Source organism: Staurois parvus, unplaced genomic scaffold, assembly GCF_062004578.1.
Source record: "Staurois parvus isolate SC_StPar_1 unplaced genomic scaffold, SC_StPar_1.0 ptg000108l, whole genome shotgun sequence".
Lineage (NCBI taxonomy): Eukaryota > Metazoa > Chordata > Amphibia > Anura > Ranidae > Staurois > Staurois parvus.
In genome coordinates, this window is record NW_028317904.1 from 5,557,479 (window position 1) to 5,580,526 (window position 23,048).

At 47.0% G+C, this 23,048-nt stretch overlaps 1 protein-coding gene across 3 annotated transcripts in view; it reads left to right on the forward strand.

Moving 5' to 3' along the window:
• Nucleotides 1-23,048, forward strand: part of LOC149467500 (suppressor of cytokine signaling 3-like) — a 243,333-nt gene that overhangs the window by 2,758 nt on the left and 217,527 nt on the right. For all 3 annotated transcript variants that reach the window (XR_016311923.1, XM_089671614.1, XM_089671611.1), the window contains exon 2: nt 327-426. The gene's annotated coding sequence lies outside the window, so the exon portion shown is untranslated. The remainder of the gene's footprint in view (nt 1-326; nt 427-23,048) is intronic.

Genomic DNA, 23,048 nt, shown 5'->3' on the forward strand with positions numbered 1-23,048 from the left:
TGAAAAAAAGCTCATGTCACACTTTTCAGGCATTTCCATTGAAGTCGATGGGGACAAAAACACTCAATTGTGCCTGAAAAGTAGCTCAAGTACGTTTTTGAGGGATAGGCATTTTGCTACAAGCAACAGGAAGCTTAGATGTGAACAAGGGCTATTGAAAACAATAGGTTTTTGCTTGTTGAGCTTTTTTGAGCTATGAGCTACAAGCTACAAAACAGGAATATATAAAAAAAAATGAGAAAATGCTGTATAATGCATTTTGCATCAGTGTGCACTCCTAAACCGTTTTCTATAGAAAAGAAAAACTGCAAATTTATGTTTTGCAGATTTCATGAAGCTTCTCCAAGATGTCTGAATGTTTAGTGTCTAATTTGTGGAAAGTGAAACAAGGTTAAATCAGAGCTGTTGCCAAGGACAACTAATCAGGTTTGTCTTTTATTTCTATTTCTCTGGGAATATCAAACAATTATGACTGGTTGAAAATAGCAACTATATGTAAGGACATTGTAGCCATATTAATGCACTTGTAACAAACAGCCAAGCAGTTAAGTATTATATGTGACACTTTTTCTTTGTTTTTTTGTTTTTCTCAACACTAAAGAGGTCATTCGCACATTGGGCCTTTAATGGAGGGCGGGGATTGGGGGGGTTGTAAAAATAGGAGGTTGTGCTGCGGTTTTACTGCCTCCCTTTTTATTCTATATATCTCCTGTCATGTTCTCTAGGCTGTGAATGGGGCTTCACAACAACCCCACTGCAACAGCCTGCAATGCATTCAGTTGTAGCATAGTGGTTAGGGCTTTTAGGCTACGTTCACACTAGCCTTGTGTGCAGGCGGCAGAGAGGCGTTTGGGAAGCGTTTTTACCGCTTCCCAAACGCCTCTGCCAACTCTGCACATTACAGCACATGGTGCTGTTCTAACAGGAGCGTTTGCGTCGCGTTGCGGCAAAACGGACGCCTCTGGTCGAGTCAGGAGGCTTTGAAGCCTCCTATTCTCGTCTATGGTGCCGCTCCGCAAATGCCCGGCCGGCGTTTGCGGTGCGGTTGCGACGCGGTTGCGGGGCGTTTGCGGAGCGGTAACACCACTCAAATGCATTATAGGCGTTTGTGGGGCGTTATTAACGCTCGGCAAACGCCTAGCAACTTTATAAACGCTCCGCAAACACCGGACCAACGCTTGCCAAAGGCTATAGGGGCGTTTGGCAAGCGTTGGCAAAACAGCCTAGTGTGAACGAGCCCTTAGGGTTATAAGAGGCAGTGAGGAGGCAACATATCACTTCTCAAGTGCCTGTCAACCAGCCTGTGAAAGCTATCCATCACAGAAAACACGAGTGGTGGTCAAGGAAACTGCCAGTGTTGACAAGTCTTACCATAACTTTCTGCACAAGCTTTTGAAAGATTAATTCTCTCTACTTTAGGTCAAAACATTACTCATTGACTTGAAGAAGCGAGTAAATCTCTAATCCAAGGGCTTTTGAAGTTTGGAGTTGTTTACCTACATTTGATGCACATTTAAAAAAATGAGTGTTAAATCCATGTTATCAGATTCCCTATTACCTCAGTAGTGCAGTGTGGATGACAGTCCTGAAGCTGCATTTGACCTGTTTTGCATTGTATTTTTCTGTCCACTGCAAGTCTTTTTGAGATGCGCTTGCATACAAGGCAAGGCAGGCCAAATGCAAGTTGCATTTCAATGCATGGGTTTGAGTGCTGTTGCATTTGAATGCAAAGGCCAGGGTTTGGCAGCAGTGACTATGCTCAAAAGCCCTAAAGCTTGTCCAGCAATTTAAAACTGCAATGGGAAAAACAAAAAACATAATTTACAGTACTTAACTGTTTTATAAATGGCAACTATCATTCCTTAGCAAGTACTTTTAACCTGTTGGCGCCGAGTGCACGTAAATATGCTGCCTCTCTGCAGCTGGGCCTTGTCCCGAGGGGCCATATATTTGCATACCCAATGTAAACGAAGGATGTGACAAGAGCGTGTGACCTGTGTGCACCCTGCACATTTAATGGCGCTTTAAGGGAAGGTCCCAATCACTACTTGTGGTAGGGAGCTTTCCAATCATGTGACCGCCGTGACAGCCAATCATGGTGGTGAAATGACCCTACGCTCTGCTCTGCCTCCCGGTGTCACAAACCGCTTAAAGGCCTGGGAGGTGCCAGCACCAAGGGGTTAATGTTCAAATCTGTTTTACTAGAGGTCAAATTAACATTGATAGGGACAATTGGCTATGGTGTATCATTTCTCTTGTCTAAAACTCCCTATGTGATTTTTTTAGCATTACATTAATTAACCAGTTACTGCCTGACCTATAGCTAGATAGCGGCTGGGTGAACAGCTGTCCTTCTGGGTGGACGCCATATGGTGTCCTTTCTGGAACGTGCATTGCACATGCCCGCAGGGCCGCGCCACGGCGTGATCTGTCACCAGCCATGTACCTCGGTCACAGCCGATGACAGATCTGTGTACCGGCCCCATTGCCAGTACCATGTGACCTGCTGTGACCAATCACAGTAGGTCACATGACAGTTGTATACAATGGATGGCTTACTTTCATGCCATCCATTGTATACAAGTGTGTCTAGCTGTGAATGGTCACAGCGATCACATGCACAAGCTGGGCCAATCACAACCCAGCTGTGTCATGTGATTAACCATGGCCAAATCACAGCTAATCACGAAAAAAACCTGAATGAATCAATTTCATTCAGGTAAATGCTTGCTTATAGCAAATTGTGTAAAAACAAAAAAAAAACAAAATACTGATCACTTCCCCAAAGTAGTACAATGTTACTATGGTAACATTATACTTCTTTGGTCATAGTGCAATATAAAAAAAAAATCTTAAAAAAAGAGAAAAAAATGTAATACAAAATTAAAAATAATAAAAACATTTTTAAAAAATTATCAAATTTTTTTTTGTACTGTCACCAGTCAGTGTCCCTGATCACCGCCATGCCACTTAAATGATGACGCTGTACTGCACTGGTGACAGTATGTAAAAAAAAAAATAGTGAAAATTATTTTTTTAATTTCTTCATTTTCTGAAAAATTATGACAAAAAAATTACAACTTCAAAAACTCCCCATGCCTCTTATGAAATACTACGGACTGGCTACTTTGCAAAAAGGGGTCATTTGGGGGATATCTGTACTGTTCTGATATTGTTGGACCTCAAGAAATTAGATTGGTAATCAGTACTTCAGGACTGATTGATTTTTAGATATATCCCATAGTTTGTAAATTCTATAACTTTCTTACAGACTAAATAATAAACACTGATTTGGGTTATTTTCATCAAAAGAAATGTAGCAGAATACATCTTGGTCTAAATTTATGAAGAACAATTATTTATTTGCAAACTTGTATAACAGAAACAAAGAAAAACGTGTTTTTTTTCAAAATTTTCAGTCTTTTTTTGTTAATTTAGCAAACACTGAAAACCCCAGTGGTGACTAAATACCACCAAAAGAAAGCTCTAGTTGTGTGAAGAAAATGATAAAATTTTAGTTTGGGTACAGTGTTTCATGACCGCGCAATTGTTATTCAAAGTGTGAGAGCGCTGAAACCTGAAAATTGGCCTGGGCAGGTAGGGGGTAAAAGTGCCCTGTATGTAAGTGGTTAATATATCTGTATTCATTTTCATTAGCAATATTGCAGTTCAGTTTTTTTTTCTAAATTATACTAGTTCCCTGGTCTCCTCCTCCCATGCCCGCCTCCAGGACTTCTCCAGGGTGTCACCCATCCTCTGGAACTCCCTGCCCCAACCCATCAGATTATCACCTACTCTCCTCTCCTTTAGGCGCACCCTCAAAGCCCATCTCTTCAGGGAAGCCTACCCCACCCCCTGCTAACTTGCCGACCTCCTCCACTCTTCCTACCACTCCATCCCCCACAGCTATCTCCTCCTGTACCACTATCCCCTCCCTCCTAGATTGTAAGCTCGAAAGAGCAGGGCCCTCAATCCCCTCATGTTTTGCATTGTATTGGTATTGCTCTGTCACATGTTCTGTCCCCCTTTGTAATGTACAGCGCTGAGTGAACTATTGGCGCTTTATAAATACTGTATAATAATAATAATATGTGTCGCGCTACACAATATATTAAATAAAAATATATACCATATGATGATGTGAAAAATACAAAAATTGATTAATTGACTTATATATCCAAAGAAAGCAGTGGTGCAAGAAAAAGTGCTTCAAACAGTGCAAAAACGTGTGCAAAAATGCATATAAAAATCCAATTCCCCCTGAAGCCACGTGACCCTGTGGCGTAACACGTAGGGGAGGGGCTCTGACGTCACAACGCCATTGCGGATTGTGGCAAGTACAGACAGAGGATCTGGGCACACTATATAGTTTACTATTGTACTATAATGTTTGAGTGCGCATTTTTACTTTAATTCTTGCGCATGCGCACTTGGCACCCGGCTGTCACACACACTATAGAAGCCGGGAAGGCAGCGCGCCGCTGGATAGAGGAACAGGTAAGGTCCCACTGCAGAGCTGAGTGGCCGGCCCAGTATTCTGACAAGGCGGCGGTGGAAATATCAGACCGGCCGCTCCATATTCGCTCCAAAAGACGCACTGACATTTTCCCCCCTTTTTTGGGGGGAAAAAAGTGCGTCTTATGGAGCGAAAAATACGGTAAATGCTGTTCTACACCCCCACCCCATGCACATCCCTCCTGGCAGTATAACAATCCTGGGAACCTCACTTTTGTAATCTTGACAGCTCTCATGATACCTCTGCAGCCTGCCACTGCCTTCCTGCAAGTGCATACCTTCACTCCCTGAACCTTAACCAGTACCGCTTAGCTGTGATTAGCTGTGATTGGTCACAGTGATCACATGGTACAGACAGGGCCAATCACAGCCCCTCTGTAACATGTGATTAGCTGTGGCCAATTACAACAAAACAAACTAAATGAATCAAATTCGTTCAGTAAAATTCACTGCTATAAGCAATCATAATGTGTAAAAAAAAAAAACTCCTGATCACTTCCCCAGACTAGTACAGTGTTACTATGGTAACATTATATTTCTCTGGTCACAGTGTGCTATAAAACAAATTGCAAAAAAGAGAAAAAAATTTAATAAAGAAAAAAAATTGAAAGAAAATAAGTAAAAAAATTTTTTTGTTTTGCAAAAAATTACAACTTCAAAAAACTCACCATGCCTCTTGCTAAATACCTTGGACTGTCTACGTTCCAAAAAGGGGCTATTTGGATATCTATACTGTCCTGACATTTTTGGGCCTCAAGAAATGAGATAGTCCATCATTACATCAGGATTGATGCACTTTAAGATATATACCATAGTTTGTGGACTATAACTTTCCTACCAACTAAATAATAAACACTGATATGGGTTATTTTCACCAAAGAAATTTAGCAGAATACATTTTGGCCTAAATTTATGAAGAACAATTATTTATTTGCAAAATTTTATAATAGAAACTAAGAAAAAACATGTTTTTTTTCAAAATGTTTGGTCTTTTTTTTTCGCTATTTAGCAACAAATAAAAAACGCAGTGGTGATTAAATACCACCAAAAGAAAAAGCTCTATTTGTGTGAAAAAAAATACAAAAATGTAGTTTGTGTGCAGTGTTGCATGATTGTGCAATTGTCATTCAAACTGCAACAGCGCTGAAAGCTGAAAATTGGTTTGGGCAGGAATGAGGGTAAAAGTACCTAATATTGAAATGGTTAATAACCTCTCTGCTCAACTCCTTGCCCCTTACTGACCCACCCGCCCCACACACTGGGCAGCACAGTGTCTAAGTAGTTAGCACTTCTCTAAGGACACTATCGTCGTCGGTTTGAATCTCAACCATGACACAACCTGCGTGGAGTTTACATGTTCTCCTTATGCCCGGGTACTCCAGTTTCCTCCCACAGTCCAAAAACGTTCTGGTAGGTTAATTGACTGCTGTCTAAATTGGCCCTAGTATGTGTATGAATGTGAGTTAGGGACCTTAGATTGTACGTTTTTTGAGGGTTAGGGACTGATCTGGATGTGCAATATACGTAAAGCGCTGTGTAAATTGACAGCGCTATATAAGTACCTGAAATAAATCAATAAAATACACAAACATGCTCCCTTTATCAGCTTAACAACTCCCAACACATAAGGATCTCCCAAACTGAGAGACACTCAGTGCTGATTCTGGTTTTTAGCTTCTTAATGTCCGAGAGCGATACCACCCTCTGACTGTGGGAGACCTACTGCAGGGGGCCTAACCCTAACCCGACCTAATACCCTTTGCATATGCTGCCTGCTATCATACCCCTCTCCTGCACATAGTGTGTATTGTAATACTGTCTGCACTCCACTCCTACACATATTGCCCCTGTCATACCTTGCAGTCTCCGCTCTTACACATATTAAAACTTCCACACTCGACTTCTGTAAATACTGCGGACTGTCATACAGTCCCACACTTTTCTCTTGCACATTCTGTCCAGTGTCTAATCACCCATGCTCTCTTCGTCTGTACATACTCCACACTGTAATAACCCCTGCACTCCTTTTTTGAACAATTTGGCCCCCTACCCCGTAGTCATACCCTCTGTTCTCCTCTTCTGCACACACTGCCTGCTGTCATATCTTCTTCACACCTCCCTGCACATAATGCCCCACTCATACCTCCTGCAATCCTGTTCAGGGCCATCGATAAGGCGGTACCACCAGCCCTCCTGTACGGTGCCAAGGCCAGCGGGGGGGGGGCAGGGCCAGGCAGCTGGCTGAATCGGATGTGGGCAGGTTGAATGATAGGCCAGTTGATGGAATGGATCCCCTGTATGGCTCTCTGCAGCAGCTGAAAGCTGGCTTCTTCTCCTATCCCTCCTGCTGGCTTTCAGCTGTTGCAAAGAGAGCCATACAGAGGACCAGTTCCAGTAATTACCCCAAGCTGCAGCCATCACCCTCCCTGTGCACCATACGTTTCCACCTGCTGCCCAGGTCCCCCTGTGTGTCCCCACCCCCACATTGCTGCTGGCTTCCCTCCTCTCCTTTACACTGGCAGCTGCAAGCACACAATAGAGTCCTTCAGGATGGAGAGTGGGGGAAGGATCAAGTAAATATGTCACATTTACCAGCCCCTTCCTTTCCTGAATGAACACAGTGAGTGGTTGGTACCAATCACTCACTGTGTTCATTCATAACTGAAGCTTAGTAAACTGTTTGTTTTTGGGGGGGGGCGAGGGGCCCTCTCAGGTTGGCTGTATGGGGCCCCGTGGTTTCTAACAGCAGCCCTGTGTACATAATAAATATTGTCCTACTGCACACCTTTCCTGCACATACCGGTACTACCTACTGCTATACACTCTTCTCCTGCACTCACTCCCCACTGTGAATCCTGCCATACTCTTCTTGTGAATGTTCTGCCTGCTGCCATAACTTCTGCACCTCTCTTCGGCACATAATTTGTACTGTAATATTCTCTGCACACACTGCCCACTGTCATGCCTCTGCATTACTCTCCTGCGCATACTGCTTGCCATCGTACCCTCTACACTATTCTGCTGCAGACACTGCTCTCTGCTATGTCCCTCATGCTCCTCTCCTCCACTTACTTCACATAGTAGATGTAAACTCTATCTGAATAGTATTCATATGTTAAAACAACGCATATAATAAACAATTGTCTTTTTTGCTGAAATACAGTTTTTTTTGTATCTCAAGTGCTTCTGCTCTTCTGTAGGCATTTCCAGTCTACATATATTGTATGCACCCTAGTGACAATGGCTGCATGGCATTTTTGAGGGAAATTTCCTGATTCTGACAACAATGGATAATGCCTGAGTAATGTGTGCAATTTGTAGTCACTCTTGGAAGAATGGTGTTTATTTGTAATCTATTAATTATTTTTCCCTATTGAACTAGATGAACTTTTTCCAATCTGATCAACTGTGTACCTATGTAAGCCCATGAGACAGGGTGTCAACATAGGAGCACAGCTGGTAGACAGGGTCAGAGCTTTGTTACTCCATAATATGAAGTTCTCAAACAAGGACTTTCATGGCAGGAGCTACAGCTGATATTTCAATGAAAACTACACATTGAAATTATGTTAACATGTCAAAGCTTTTATGATATTTTAGTAATTGAGTTTATATATACTTTAAGGGTTCTAGTTATTTATTTCAGGTACTTATACAGCGTCATCAATTTCTGCAGCACTTTACATACAGTATATATTATACATTCACATCAGTCCCTGCCCTCAAGAAGCTTTGCACTATAAGGTTCCTAACTCTCATTCTTATTTACTAGGGCCAATTTAGACAGGAGCCAATTAACCCACCAGCATGCCTTAGGAGTGTGGGTGGAAACCCATGCAGTCACAGAGAGAACATGCAAACCTCATACAGGTAGGGCCGTGGTTGCGAACCAACAGCCCTAGTGCTACCAGGCGGAAGTGCTAAAAACACAAAATGCATGCAACTTTCACCCAGGAGTCACACTCTAAGTGGATTGAAGTGGAACAATGTGTTAATTCTGGGTGAAAGTTTTGTGGAAAATTTTATAAATAGACCCCTAAATATCCACTTCTTTTTGGGGATTATAACACACAGAACTGTCAACTCTGAACTCTAGTTTGTAAAACTCTGCCAAATATCCATCCGGGCCAGGGGTTGAAGAGATAGGCTTGTACAGCTTGTCTAACTGCGCAGCAGAAAGTTCGGGTAGTCGAAAGGAGGCAAGAAGGTAGTTTGCCATCTTTTGATCAATGGGTTCCTCAGAGTATAGCTGCTGATAATAGTCATTAAGGAGGCTCTTTCTGGTAATGACGTTGCAAGAACTCCACTAGGGTCCCACAATGCCATGATGTGAGTCGGCATATGTGGACCTCGACAAAGGCCTGCTAGAAGTGTGCCTTGTTACCATATTTATGGTAATGAAGTAACTGGTAAAAAGTCTTAATGTGTTCCCTTTGGTCTGCCCATAGGTAAAATTTCCGCTTCACGGTGTACCAGGCCTGTATATTCTCTGAAGGGCTATGTAATGTCAAGGCTGTCTGGGCTCTGCGGAGGGCAGCATTAGCCTGACACAATTGTTCTAAACAATGATTTTTAAATTGAGTGGTGTAGGAGATGATTTTGCCTCTTAAGACAGCTTTCCCTGCCTCCCAAAAAAATTGTGGTCATTTACATGGTCAGCATAAAAAGACCATAGTCATTCCATGCTGTGTAAATAGCATGGTGGAAATCCTCGCTGTCCGCTAATTAGAAAGGGAACCACCAGGGATCGTCGCACCAGAAGGCTGAAAATTACGTAAGGTGAGAGTGATAGGACTGTGATCAGAAATGACTATTTCAAGAGTCTCGGAGGCTCGAAATGGAAGGTATCATCAAGGTCGAGCAAAAGAAATAGTCTGTACATGACAGGGAGTCATAAGAGTTGACAAAATAAATGGAGAAGAGACTTGTCTTCAACGCTGAATTTAAATAGTCACCCAAAAGATGCCTAAATTCAGTGGACTGGAGAAAGTCTTGAAAAAACCTAGCGCCGGGAGCATTGACCACATACAGTCATAGCCAAAAATATTGGCACCCCTGCTTTTCTATCAGACAATGCACCACTTCGCCCAGAAAATTGTTGCAGTTACAAATGCTTAGGCATTCTCATGTTTATTTCTTTTGCTTTTATTGGTATGACACAAAAATGCAGAGAAAGAAAAAGCCAAATTTGATACATTCCAAGCAAAACCCCAAAAATGGACTGGACAAAATTATTGGTACCTTCTGAAAATTGTGAGAAATACAATTTGTAATTGTAATTTGTAATTAAACTCACCTGTATCAATGATCAGGTGCTGACAATATAGAAAGCACACCAGCAAACAGTTAAAATGATAAAAAATTGACTCAACCTTTCTATTGTGTGTCTCTGTGTGCCACATGGAGCATGCAGAAGAGAAAAAACAGCAAAGAATTGTCTGAGGATTTCAGAACAAAAATTGTGGAAATGCATGGACAATCTCAAGGTTACAAGTTCATCTCCAGAGATCTTAATGTCCCTGTGTCAACTGTACACAAAACTGTCAAGAAGTTTGCATCCCATGGCACTGCAGCTAATCCCTCTGGATGTGGATGAAAGAGTATGGGAAAATATGAGGGGCGTTCAAGTCAAACCGGGACTTTTTATTTTACAGATATAAAAAGGGATGCTAGCATGGTGGTGGTGGGGGGGGCTTGGAGTTTGAGCCGCATGGCAGCACACTGAGTGAGCTCTAGGGAGAAGTCAGTTTTTGAGCCATTTAAGTGGTACACAGCAGGATGATCATGGGCAGGATTGTTAAGCCCACTTCCCACAATCGCCCACACCGCTCGAATTCCAGGTTTACAGCACAACAGATCCAGGATCTTTTCCAGAATAGAGGCACACAGAGGAGCGGCCCTGCTGGGAGAAAGATGGCGCCTATATAGCAGGAGGAGGTTCACAGTGAGGAGTCTCTACCAGCATCTGAGGATAGGGTAAGAGAGGACACTCGCCCCAATCCACCACTCACATATTCTGAGATGACACAGATCGCTGCAGATCTGAAGAAATCATTCACAGCTGCCATAACCGATTTGAAGGAAGATCTCTTTTCACTGAGCAATTGATAACTGTGCAGAAGGCTGGGGCTTACAGGGACAGAGCGATCTCTAGGCTGGAGAAAGTTTCTGAAACACATGCCACACACCTGATTAATGTGAATCACCACCTAGAAGATCTAGATAACATTAAAGTCAGAGGTGTCCCTGAATCTGTGTCTGCTAAACAGCTCATGTCAGCCTTACAATCCATCTCCAATAGTCTGTTAGAGCAGCCTGTGGACACTGTCATTGATTTTGAGAGAGCACACAGAGCCCGTAGGCCAAGGGGGACGGATGGCTCCCATCCCCGAGACATTATTTGCTGTATTGCCAATTTCACACTAAAAGAAGAAATCCTTAAAAAAGCCCAGCAAAATGAGCTCATTACTTTTAACGGTATTTAACTTGACCTCTTTCAGGATCTCTCCCTTATTACGCTGAAAAATAGAAGAGCATTACTCCCCCTACTGGCCATTATGCAGGAGAAGGGGATTCTTTACAGATGGCGGTTTCTTTTTGCCTTACAAGTGACTCTGAACAGCAAACACTATCTGCTCAGACTGCCTGCTGACCTTCGGGAATTCTGTGACGACCTCAAACTTCTGCATGTGGAATGATATGAATGGTATGAGGAATTTCGACTTCCATCAGCAGTTCCTGTCACTGCATGAATGCCTCCGCAGACCCCTTCCAAGCACAGTTCAGGAAGACCAGGCACCAGAAGCAGGCCGGTCCGGGCTCCAGTTTGTCCTCTCTGAAGTCCAAAGTGCAGAGCTAGAGAGAAATTTGATGATACCGGATTGTGCTTAGTCAATTTTTGTCCTCTCTTCTCTTTTGAAGACCTTACTGTCCTCTGCCGGAAGGATGAGGCATTGGGGGGTCGCGTGTTGGGGGGGGTGTCTTTCATGCGGCTAACCACCGCGGTGTGTCCTTCCTGGATGTGTGTTCATCCTAGCTTCCTGTGTTACTGCCTGATATAGGTAGTTATTGGTTGTGTTTTTAATCAGCCAGGTGCAGCTATTTTATATTGCTTATCTGTTTAATATCATCTTTGCCATCCTCAGGGTGTACCTTACAATAGGCACTATTTTTTCTTAGTGACTGACAGCTTTGCTTGTGCAATAGCCCCTCCCATTAGCCCCGCAATTTGGCAGAGTACCACTTTGTGTTGCACATTACAACATTTAACATTCCTGCTTACTTCTTCTGATACTTATTTAACCTTAGGTTAGCGATAAAGGAGATATTTATTTCTCTCTGCATGTTTGTTTGGAGCAGGCCCACTCCTGCATTCTTTGTGGATTCTTCTTGTCATCTCTCTTTTCCCCCCTTTTTTGTTTTTTCTTTCTTCTTTTCTCTTTCACCGGCATGGCCTACTCGAATTTAGGAAACAAGCCCCTGCTTATCTTTTGCAATGTCAGGGGCTTAAATGTTCCCGAGAAGTGATCCCAACTATTACGGGAACTTGACAAAGTTAAGCCTTCCATAGTATTCCTACAGGAAACGAATTTTAAAACCGGACAGATACCGAAGTTGTCAAGTAAATACGAAAGCATACCATTCTACTAATGCCTTGGTTATGACTAAGGGGGTCACCATATTGCTCAGTAAGGAGGCACAGATTTCGATCACAGACCAATCAATTGACCTGGAGGGTAGATACGTCTTTTTAAAAGTCTCATGGGCAGGTATGCCGATCACCTTGGCCAATGTCTACTTCCCCAACTCAGCCCACATTTCCTTTTGTCAGCAAATTGTTGATGAGCTTAAAGGGTTCACGTCTGGCTGCTTAATTCTAGAGGGAGACTTTAACATTCCTCTTGACCCTGCTCTGGACACTTCTACCGGGACAACTTGCATTGCATATAAAAAAATCTTAAAAAGATCAAGCTACTCCTCCTGAGATCTTTGCAGCTGATAGACATTTGGAGAACACTTAACCCCACTGGCCGTGATTACACGTGCTACTCTCCACTGCACAATCGTTATGCTAGGATTGATTATCTTTTTATCTCACAGAGAGACCTCCCTCTGCTGCTTGACGCTAAGATTGGGATCCAATCCTTGTCAGACCACACCCCAATAACACTTAGTTTGACTCTCTCCTGCCTTGTTGACTGATATGGAAATTCTGACCGATGTCATCACTACTATTAAGCATTATTTTGATGCCAACAAGGCAACGGAAACTTCACTTACTAACATGTGGGAGGCACACAAATGCGTTGTTCACGGAGTGCTTATTAAGTGGGGTGCTAGGTGGAAACGGGAACAGAACAGAAGAATTGCGGAAATTTCCACATACATCGCAAAATTTGAATCCCAGCATAAACTATCCCTTGCTAAATCTATGGCCGGTGCACTTCAGAAGGCGCAGTTGGAATTACAGGCTATTCTAGACACTAATTACAAGCCTTCCTTATTCTTCAAAAAACTAGTTTATTATGAGGGAGCAAATAAAGATGGGCGTTTCTTGGCCAGGGCCTTGCGTGAGGCTAAGCTAAATGAAAATATCCATGGAACTCCAAATTTACCCTAGAACACGATAGTAAAGTGATTGCTTCGTTGTTCCATCAATACTACACAAACTTGTATAATTTGGTCCCCCCACTCATACCCCCAAAGATCTTAAAGGTGAAAAACTTGACTTAATTGAGGATTTTCTTAGGAAAAGCAAACTCCGCTCCCTAAATCGCTCAGATGTCAAATTGCTAGAATGCCCCATTGGGGAGGTGGAACTGGATAATGCTATAAAAAGCTTAAAACCGGGGAAGAGCCTAGGCCCAAACAGGTTGACGTCACAGTATTATAAGACCTTTAGTTCTCTGCTCTCTATGCCTCTTCTCCAGACCTTTAACTCTCTGAGCCTCAGCCAATACCTCCTTCTTTCTCTCTTGCACATATTACTCTAATCTCCAAAAAAGATAAAGACCCTGCTGAATGTACGAGCTACAGACCTATTTCCCTACTCAACACTGACATAAAACTGCTTGCAAAAATACTGGCTAACCAGCTTAGGCCTTATACCTCTGATATCATTGGCCCGGAACAAGTTGGTTTCATGCCGGGTAGGGAAGCTCTCAACAATATTGTCAAGGCTCTTAACCTAATCTATAGAGCGCATGTTGAGGGCCTCGAGGGCCTTCTCCTCTCTACTGATGCAGAGAAGGCCTTTGATCGTGTGTCTTGGTGCTTGCTACGTGTCCAAATTTGGAGGATTTGTACAAGCAAAACTTTGTCCCCTTTATTACGCAAGATTCGGAACGATCTTAAAATCTGGCATGCGGAAACCTTCTCCTGGTTGGCAGAGCAGCGATCATCAAAATGAATATTCTCCCTTGGATACTGTACTGTATGAATGCTCTCCCTAATAGGCTCCCCTCCATCTTTTTTAAGCAATTACAACAGGCTCAGAGAGCTTTGTGTGGGCCAATAAAAAAGCCACGGATTTGATTTCAACTAATCATGCACACTAAAAGTTCCAGTGGTATGGGGTTGCCAGACTTTAAAAAGTATTATTATGCTACTCACATTACCAGAATCATAGACTGGAATTGTCATTCTGTCAAGGTCCTACCTTTCCTCAGGGCTTGTGCTGCACCATGTGCTGGCATCCATCTTAGGTGTCTGCAAAGCATTGTGAGATCCTTTATGCTTTCAGCCCTCTGCAGCTCCTCCCAGGAGGTGGCGGCTTATCACATTTAAGTCTGCTGTTTGTAGCTGTCCATTGCATTCGTGTCCTGTCTGTTGCACAGCAGCAAGCTCCTGTTCAGTTCACTCATTGCTCTCCTGGATACCTACTCGGCTTTGGCAAAGACTCCTCCTGGCTTTTGACCCCGGCTCTGGCGACCATTTCTCCTGGCTTCTGACCCCGGCTCTGGCGACCATTCTTCCTGGCTTCTGACCCCGGCTCTGGTGACCATTCCTCCTTGCTTCTGACCCCGGCTCTGGCGATCATTCTTCCTGGCTTCTGACCCCGGCTTTGGCTACGATTCCCGCTGGTTCTCGACTTGATTATCCTGGAAGACGACCTCGGCAGGAGAACTTCTGTCCTACCAAGTCATCCGCTGTTGCTGTCGGACTTGCATAGACTCTTGCCTTGTTTCTGTGTAAATAAACCTACCTTTAATTGCACCTCCTTGTGTGTCTGGCTCCTCGCTCCCTGACACTACACGAATGCCATGAATCCTGACGGTGCAGGTACGCCCTCGCTCCCTATGTTGGTTGCCAGACTTGATCAGCAGGATCTCTTGTTGGATCAGTTCGCTCAGGCGTTGCAGATGCTGCTTGCACGCACAGCGCACCTTGCTCCTGGTGCAATTAGGCCGGTTGTCACTCCTGTGGTCGCTCCCGCTGCTGCTGCGGTTGTTGCGCCTACCTCTGCATCTGCTGCTGCACCTGCGGTGCCCAGAGGTATGACTGGTTCAGCCCCCCTTCCACAGCGCTTTGGGGGTGAGCCGAGTCAGTGTCGGGGCTTCCTTAACCAAGTGGGCATATATTTTGAGTTGATACCCCACGCTTTTCCTACTGAGAGGTCAAAGGTGGGCTTCCTAATCTCGCTGCTCTCGGACAAGGCCTTGGCCTGGGCAAATCCCTTATGGGAGAACGATAACCCTGTGATTCATGAGTTTGCCGGTTTTGTTGCCTCCTTCCGTAGGGTATTCGATGTGCCTGCTCGCTCCGCCTCTGCTGCCAAGCTGCTCATGTCCATGCATCTGGGTTCACGGACCGTTGCCAAGTACGCCATAGAATTTCGTACCCTGGCGGCAGAGGTGGGTTGGAACAATGAGGCTCTGGTGGCTGCTTTCTCTCATGGTCTCTCAGAGGCATTGAAGGACGAGATTGCAGCCAAAGAACTGCCTGTGGAACTCTAAGCACTCATTTCCTTCCTAATCCTGATTGACACCAGGCTCAGGGAGAGGCCTTCACTTAAGGAGCGTCTGCGGAGGCCTCCTAACCGATTGGCGCCTGCGTTTTCTGTCCCACCCGTTCCTCCCTCTCCTCCCACACCTCCTGGGGATGGCTTGTCTGGTGGTGAGCCCATGCAGCTGAGGTTTGCTTGCCCTTCCGAGGGGGAGCGGGCCTCTCGGCGTCGGGAGGGTCGCTGCCTGTACTGTGGTCTCGGTGGGCATTTTCGGCAGTCCTGTCATGTCCGTCCGGGAAATGCTCGCACCTGAGATCCTGTTGGGGGCAGACTTTGGGTGGAGTTTCCTCATCCCCGGTGTCCCGCAAGGATAAACCGCTAATCACCACTGTCCTCTCTTGGGCGAAAGGCTCGGTGACGGCCCAGACGTTGGTAGACTCTGGTGCTGGTGGGTTGTTTATGGACAGCTCGTTTGCTGCCCAGTACTCCATTCCTCTACAGGCTTGAGTTACTCTATTGGTTCTCGAGGCGATCGATGGCAGGCCCCTGCAACCACCGCAGGTTACCCACGAGACCCTGCCGGTTGAAGTAGCTATTGGGGCTGTTCACAGGGAGTTGGCCTGTTTCCAGGTAATTTCTTCTCCGCACTACTCCGTGGTTTTGGGATATCCCTGGCTTCAGAAGCACAATCCGACCTTTAATTGGCGGTCGGCCGAGATTCTCTCGTGGTCTCCACAGTGTGGGGCTGGTTGCATCCGTGGACCTGTTAAGGTGTTGTGTGCCTCCTCAGACTCTGTGTTGTCCACTGACTATGGGGAGTACCTGGATGTGTTTGACAAGGTGCGCGCCGGTGCTCTGCCTCCTCATCGTCCATACAATTGTGCCATAGCCTTGCAACCCGGTGCCTCTTTCGGTTGTGGAGAATCAGGCCATGGAGGAGTACGTTGAGGATGCGCTTTCCCGGGGGCACATTCGCAAGTCTACTTCTCCAGCAGGAGCTGGTTTTTCTTCGTGAAGCAACGGTCTTTACTAAACTCGATCTTAGGGCTGCGTACAACCTCGTACGGATCAAGGAGGGCGACGAGTGGAAGACCGCGTTCATCACCAGAACCGGCCACTATGAATCCCTGGTTGTGTAATGCACCCGTGGTCTTTCAGGAGTTCATTAATGATGTCTTTCGTGGCTTGTTACAGCAGTGTGTGGTGGTTTACTTGGACGACATCCTGGTTTACTCTGCGTCAATGGAGTCTCAGGATGTCAAGTGGGTGCTGCAACGGTTACGTGAGAACGAGCTTTTCTGTAAGCTCGAGAAGTGTGAATTTCACCAATCCCAGGTTGCCTTTTTGGGCTACATCATTTCCGCTGTGGGATTTTCCATGGACCCTCAGAAGGTTTCGGCGGTTCTGCAGTGGCCTCGTCCTAGTGGTTTTCAGTCCATTCAGTGCTTTTTGGGATTCGCCAACTATTATCGGAAGTTTATCAGGAATTTCTCCACACTGGCCAAGCCTCTCTCAGATTTGACCAAGAAGGGCAGTAATCCCCACGAGTGGTCATCCGAGGCCATCTTAGCTTTTGAAGCTCTGAAATCTGCCTTCGCTTCGGCTCCGATACTGTCTCATCCCAATCCTGGGTTGCCCTTTGTCCTCGAGGTTGATGCATCTGAGACAGGAGTAGGCGCCCTCCTGTCTCAGCGTCGGTCGCCCGATGGACCCCTACTTCCCTGTGGGTTCTACTCCAGGAAGCTTTCCTCCACAGAATGCAACTACCAGATTGGAGACAGGGAGTTGTTGGCCATTATTCAGGCTCTCAAGGAATGGAGGCACCTGTTTGAGGGGTCTGCCGTTCCCGTTATCATTCTTACTGACCACAAGAACCTGACGTATCTCTCGGAGGCTAAGAGGTTGACACCCAGTCAGGCCAGATGGGCTCTGTTCTTGTCGCGTTTTAACTATGTGGTCTCCTATTTGCCTGGCTCCAAGAATGCCAGGGCTGATGCCTTGTCGCGGCAATACTCTGAGCTGACCTCGGTCATACCTCTGGATCAGATCCTGACTGCCATTTGTGCCAGCCTGACTTCTCCCCTTGGGGAGCAGATTTTGGCGGCTCAAACTGATGCTCCCTCTGAGAGACCGGCTGGCAGATGTTTCGTACCTGAGGGATTGCGCACCCGCCTGCTGCGTACCTACCATAATTCCAAGACTGCCGGTCATCCGGGGAGGAACCAGTTGTTCTGGGTCGTTTCTCGTCTATTTTGGTGGCCATCTCTCCGTTCCGACATCGCCTCATATGTAGCGGTATGTTCTGTCTGTGCTCAGAATAAATCTCCTCGGCATCTTCCATTGGGCCTTCTGCAACCCATTCCCAATGGGGAGCGTCCCTGGTCACACCTGGGCATGGATTTTATTGTGGACCTCCCTGCGTCTCAAGGCCATACGGTCATCCTTATGGTCATTGATTGTTTTTTCTAGATGTGCCAGTGTGTTCCGTTCAAGAAATTGCCGACTGTGCAAGAACTGGCCACGGTTTTTGCCAGGGAGATCTTTTGCTTGCATGGGTTGCCTAAGGTGATTGTCTCAGACCGTGGGAGCCAGTTTGTGTCCAGGTTCTGGCGCGCCTTCTGCTCCCAGTTGGGTATCAAGCCCTCCTTCTCTTTGGCCTACCACCCGCAGTCCAATGGGGCTGCGGAGCGTTCCAACCAGGCCCTGGAACAATTCCTTCGCTTCTATATCTCAGACCATCGAGACAATTGGGTCGATCTCCTGCCATGGGCAGAGTTTGCGAGGAACTCGGCTGTCAACTCCTCCTCCGGGATGTCTCCCTTCATGGCCAACTATGGGTTCCAACCCACTATATTGCCTGAGTTGTTCTCGCCACAGGACATTCCGGCTGTGGATAACCATCTTGCTGCCCTGCGTTCTTTGTGGTGGCAGATCCAGAGGTCCTTGAAGGACTTGGCACAGCTCCAGAAGCTCCAGGCTGATCTTAGACGGTTGCCCACTCCTTCATACCAGGTCGGAGATCGGGTGTGGTTGTCCACTCGTAACCTCAATCTTCGGGTGCCCGCACCGAAACTGGCTCCCCGTTTTGTTGGTCCTTTCCGCATCCTCCACAGGGTGAACCCGGTTGCCTATGCCCTTGCTCTTCCTCCTGGGATGCGTATCTCCAATGTCTTCCACATATCCCTGTTGAAGCCTCTGGTCTGCAATCGCTTTACTGCCTCACTGCCTCGGCCCCGTCCTATCCGGGTTGACAGTCATGAGGAGTATGAGGTGAGCCGCATCCTGGACTCTCGGTTGGTCCGTGAACGGGTGCAGTTCCTGGTCCATTGTCGTGGTTATGGTCCCGAGGAGCATTCCTGGGTTCCTTTCACAGATGTTCATGCTCCTGCCCTCCTCCGCGCTTTTCACGTCTGCTTTCCCCAGAAGCCTTATGTTGAGCTGCGGAGGGGGAGGGGCCCTTGAGGAGGAGGTACTGTCAAGGTCCTACCTTTCTTCAGGGCTTGTGCTGCTCCATGTGCTGGCATCCATCTTAGGTGTCTGCAAAGCTTTGTGGGATCCTTTATGCTTTCAGCCCTCTGCGGCTCCTCCCAGGAGGTGGCGGCTTATCACATTTAAGTCTGCTGTTTGTAGCTGTCCATTGCATTCGTGTCCTGTCTGTTGCACAGCAGCAAGCTCCTTGAACACTCATTGCTCTCCTGGATACTGACTCGGCTTTGACAAAGACTCCTCCTGGCTTCTGACCCCGGCTCTGGCAACCATTCCTCCTGGCTTCTGACCCCGGCTCTGGCGACTATTCTTCCTGGCTTCTGACCCCAGCTTTGGCTACGATTCCCTCTGGTTCTCGACTTGATTGTCCTGGAAGACGACCTCGCCAGGAGAACTTCTGTCCTACCAAGTCATCCGCTGTTGCTGCCGGACTTGCTTAGACTCTTGCCTTGTTTCTGTGTAAATAAACCTACCTTTAATTGCACCTCCTTGTGTGTCTGGCTCCTCGCTCCCTGACAGTTCCAACAAGACAACGACCCCAAACACACCAGTAAAACGTGCAACATCTTGGTTCCAGACCAACAAGATTGACGTTATGGAGTGGCCAGCCCAATCCCCGGATCTTAATCCAATAGAAAACTTGTGGGGTGACATCAAAAATGCAGTTTCTGAGGCAAAACCAAAAAATAGAGAAGAACTGTGGAATGTAGTCCAATCATCCTGGGCTGGAATACCTGTTCACAGGTGTCAGAAGTTGGTTGACTCCATGCAACACAGATGTACAGCAGTTCTCAGAAACAGTGGTTATACAACTAAATATTAAGTGATTCAAAGGAAAGCAAAATCTTCAAACATTTTTCAGTTTATATAGTGAATGTTTGAGTGTACGATTCGATACACGAGGGGTTTGAGGGCCCTGCTTCTTGGAGCTTACAATCTAGGAGGGAGGGGATAGTGGTACAGCAGGAAATAGCTGTGGGAAATGGAGTGGTAGGAAGAGTGGAGGAGTTCAGTAATTAGCTGAGGTCGGGGTAGGCTTCCCTGAAGAGGTAGGTTTTCAGAGTGCACCTAAAGGTGAGCAGAGTAGGTGATAGTCTGATGGATTGGGGTAGGGAGTTCCAGAGGATGGGGGAAGCCCTGGAGACGAGCATGGGAGAAGGAGACAAGGGAACTAGCAAGTAGGAGGGCTTGTGAGGAGTGGAGAGTACATTTTTGGTGGTATTTGGATACCAGATTGGTGATGTAGTGTCAGGGATCGCCGCAGCGCTGGTCCCGGCGCATGCGCATTAGGCCTTCTCATGCGGGGATGCGGGCGCTAGGTCCCGGCCCGCCGTGGTGACGGAGTTCGCGCATGCGCGCCTGGCACAAATGACAGCGCAGGGCGCGATATTTAAATCCCCCTGTGCTGTCACTGGTTGCCGAATGGTCTTCCTGTGATTCCTGTTCCCTGAAACCTGTGATTGTGAGTACTATTGACCTGACCTTTGCTGCCTTCTCCTGTCCTGACCCTTGGCTTACCTGACCTCGCTCCTGAATGTCCCAATATAGATCTGATCTCCTGTTACTGACCTGGCGTGTGACCCAACCATTCTTTGCCTGCTGCTTTGTACTGCACCGACCCCCCGGCTACCGACTCGGCTTGTCTGACCTAGCTTTAGCTCATCCATCCATCTCACTGGGACCCCCCGGTCTCCTCACATCAGACTCTTACCCTGTGGGAGCCTCTGGCGGACTCCTCTACCACTGGTGGGTATACCCGGTAGTCGCGACCTGGTCTCGGAGCGCTCCAAGTCCATCCCCACCATCGGGGGCCCTGGTGAACAAGTGCTCCGGAACTTAGACTCCACGCTCTGGGGAAGCCTGACCAGTGGGTTGCTAGAGGTGCTGTCAGGTGGTCCATTACAGTACCATTCGGCCATGACTGAGTCTGGAGGAGGACCCTCCCCACTGGAGGACATATGCCGGCACTTAGCGGCCCTGACCCAAGCCGTCATGGCACTACAAGACAGATACACCCATCTGGAAAACTGCTTCCAGACATTAACCGTGTCAGACACCACCTCCCAGGCCCCGGTCTCTACCACCCCGTCCGGGGAAACTCCTGGGCCTGCCACGGGAGCTGCTGCCGCACTCCCTATGACCGAACCCCGTGTTCCCCTGCCAGAACTTTTTCAGGGAGACCGTGCACATGTTAGGGCTTTCCAGAATTCCTGTCTCCTCTACTTTGACTTGCAGCCCCGCACGTTCACCACCGAGTCGGTTAAAGTGGGGTTCATAATCTCGTTGCTCCAGGACGAACCCCAGGACTGGGCCCATCGATTTATGGAAAACCATGACACTCATTTAGAATCGTTAAACGACTTTTTTGAAGCGATGGCCATACTTTATGACGATCCGCAGCGGGCAGCTTCCGCTGAATCGTCCCTATACTCTCTTAGACAGGGCCGCCGGGTGGCAGAAGAATATGCTTCTGAATTCAGACGGTGGATGGGGGATACACGCTGGAATGACGTTGCTCTGCGTCATCAATTCCGTATTGGGCTCTCTGAAGCCCTAAAGGACGAGCTGGCCCGAGTGGGCCTACCAGAGTCCCTGTGGGATCTTATCTCCCTGGCGATCCAAATTGATCGCAGGTTGCGGGAATGCAGGTTTGAGAGGTCTAGCCAGAGTCAGGGGATTACCTGGGCCCCGGTCCGGGGGGCAGGCCAACCCGCTACAACAGATAACCGATCTCCTGTTCCTGTGGACACCCAGGAGCCCATGCAGCTGGGCCTGGCTCGGCATACCCTGTCTCCCAAGGAACGCCAGCAAAGACGATCCAAAAACCTCTCCTCTACTGTGGAGAAGCCGGTCACATGGTTTGGTCCTGTCCTCTGAAAGCGAGTAAGTCGACCTCTTCATTTTCTTCTTTGTCTATTGGGAAGGTTAGCCAGTCCAGTTACTTAGCTGTACCCCTCTTCTTCCAGCTCCCAGGAAGAACCGTGGAAGTGACTGCTATAATTGACTCAGGGGCATTCAGTTGCTTTGTGGATCTAGACTTCGCACATTCGCAGGAGATCCCTCTACAGCTCAGAAAACAGGGTCTTAATTTATTTCTGGCTGATGGTTCCCGGATTAGATCGGGGTTAGTTGATCAGGAAACCCCTCTTATTCCTACCACTATAGCGGGCCAACACCGCGAACTCCTGCGTTTTGACGCCATCTCATCACCCCTTTTCCCAGTTATCTTGGGGCTTCCGTGGTTACAGGCCCACAACCCCCAAATTGACTGGGAGATCGGGTCAGTACGGTTCCTCTCGACATATTGTCAGGAACACTGTCACGCTTCGGGCCCCAGAACTCCCCAGATTCTCCTGTGTTCGGAAGGGGACCCCAGCTTAAGACAAGTCATTCCAGCGGCCTACCATGGCTATCTGGATGTCTTCAGCAAGCGCGGGGCAGACGCCTTGCCTCCTCACCGCCCATACGATTGTCCCATTGATCTGTTACCCGGTTCCGAAATTCCTTTCGGCCAAATTTTTCCTCTGTCCGAATTAGAGTTGGGGGTTCTCAAGGAATACATTGATGAGAATCTCCAAAAAGGGTTCATCCGCCCTTCCACCTCACCAGCAGGAGCGGGAATTTTCTTTGTGGAGAAAAAAGATAAATCCCTAAGACCCTGTATTGATTACCGCGAATTAAATAAGGTCACGATTAAGAATCGCTATCCCTTGCCCCTGGTCCCAGAGCTTTTTCAAAGCTTAAAATGCGCAGCCCTTTTTACTAAGCTAGATCTGAGAGGGGCATACAACCTGGTTCGCATAAGGGAGGGGACGAGTGGAAGACTGCATTTCGCACTTGTTTCGGCCATTTCGAATACTTGGTCATGCCATTTGGCCTCTGCAACGCCCCGGCCACATTCCAACATTTTGTCAATAACATATTCAGGGACTACCTTGACATCTTCGTCATTGTGTATCTAGGCGACATTGATATTCTCACCCTCACTGGAAGCTCATAGGGATCATGTGACAAGGGTTCTGGAGCGATTACGCTGACAAATGCAGCTTCGAACAGCACAGTATTTCCTTTTTGGGATTGATCATCTCCACCACGGGGGTCA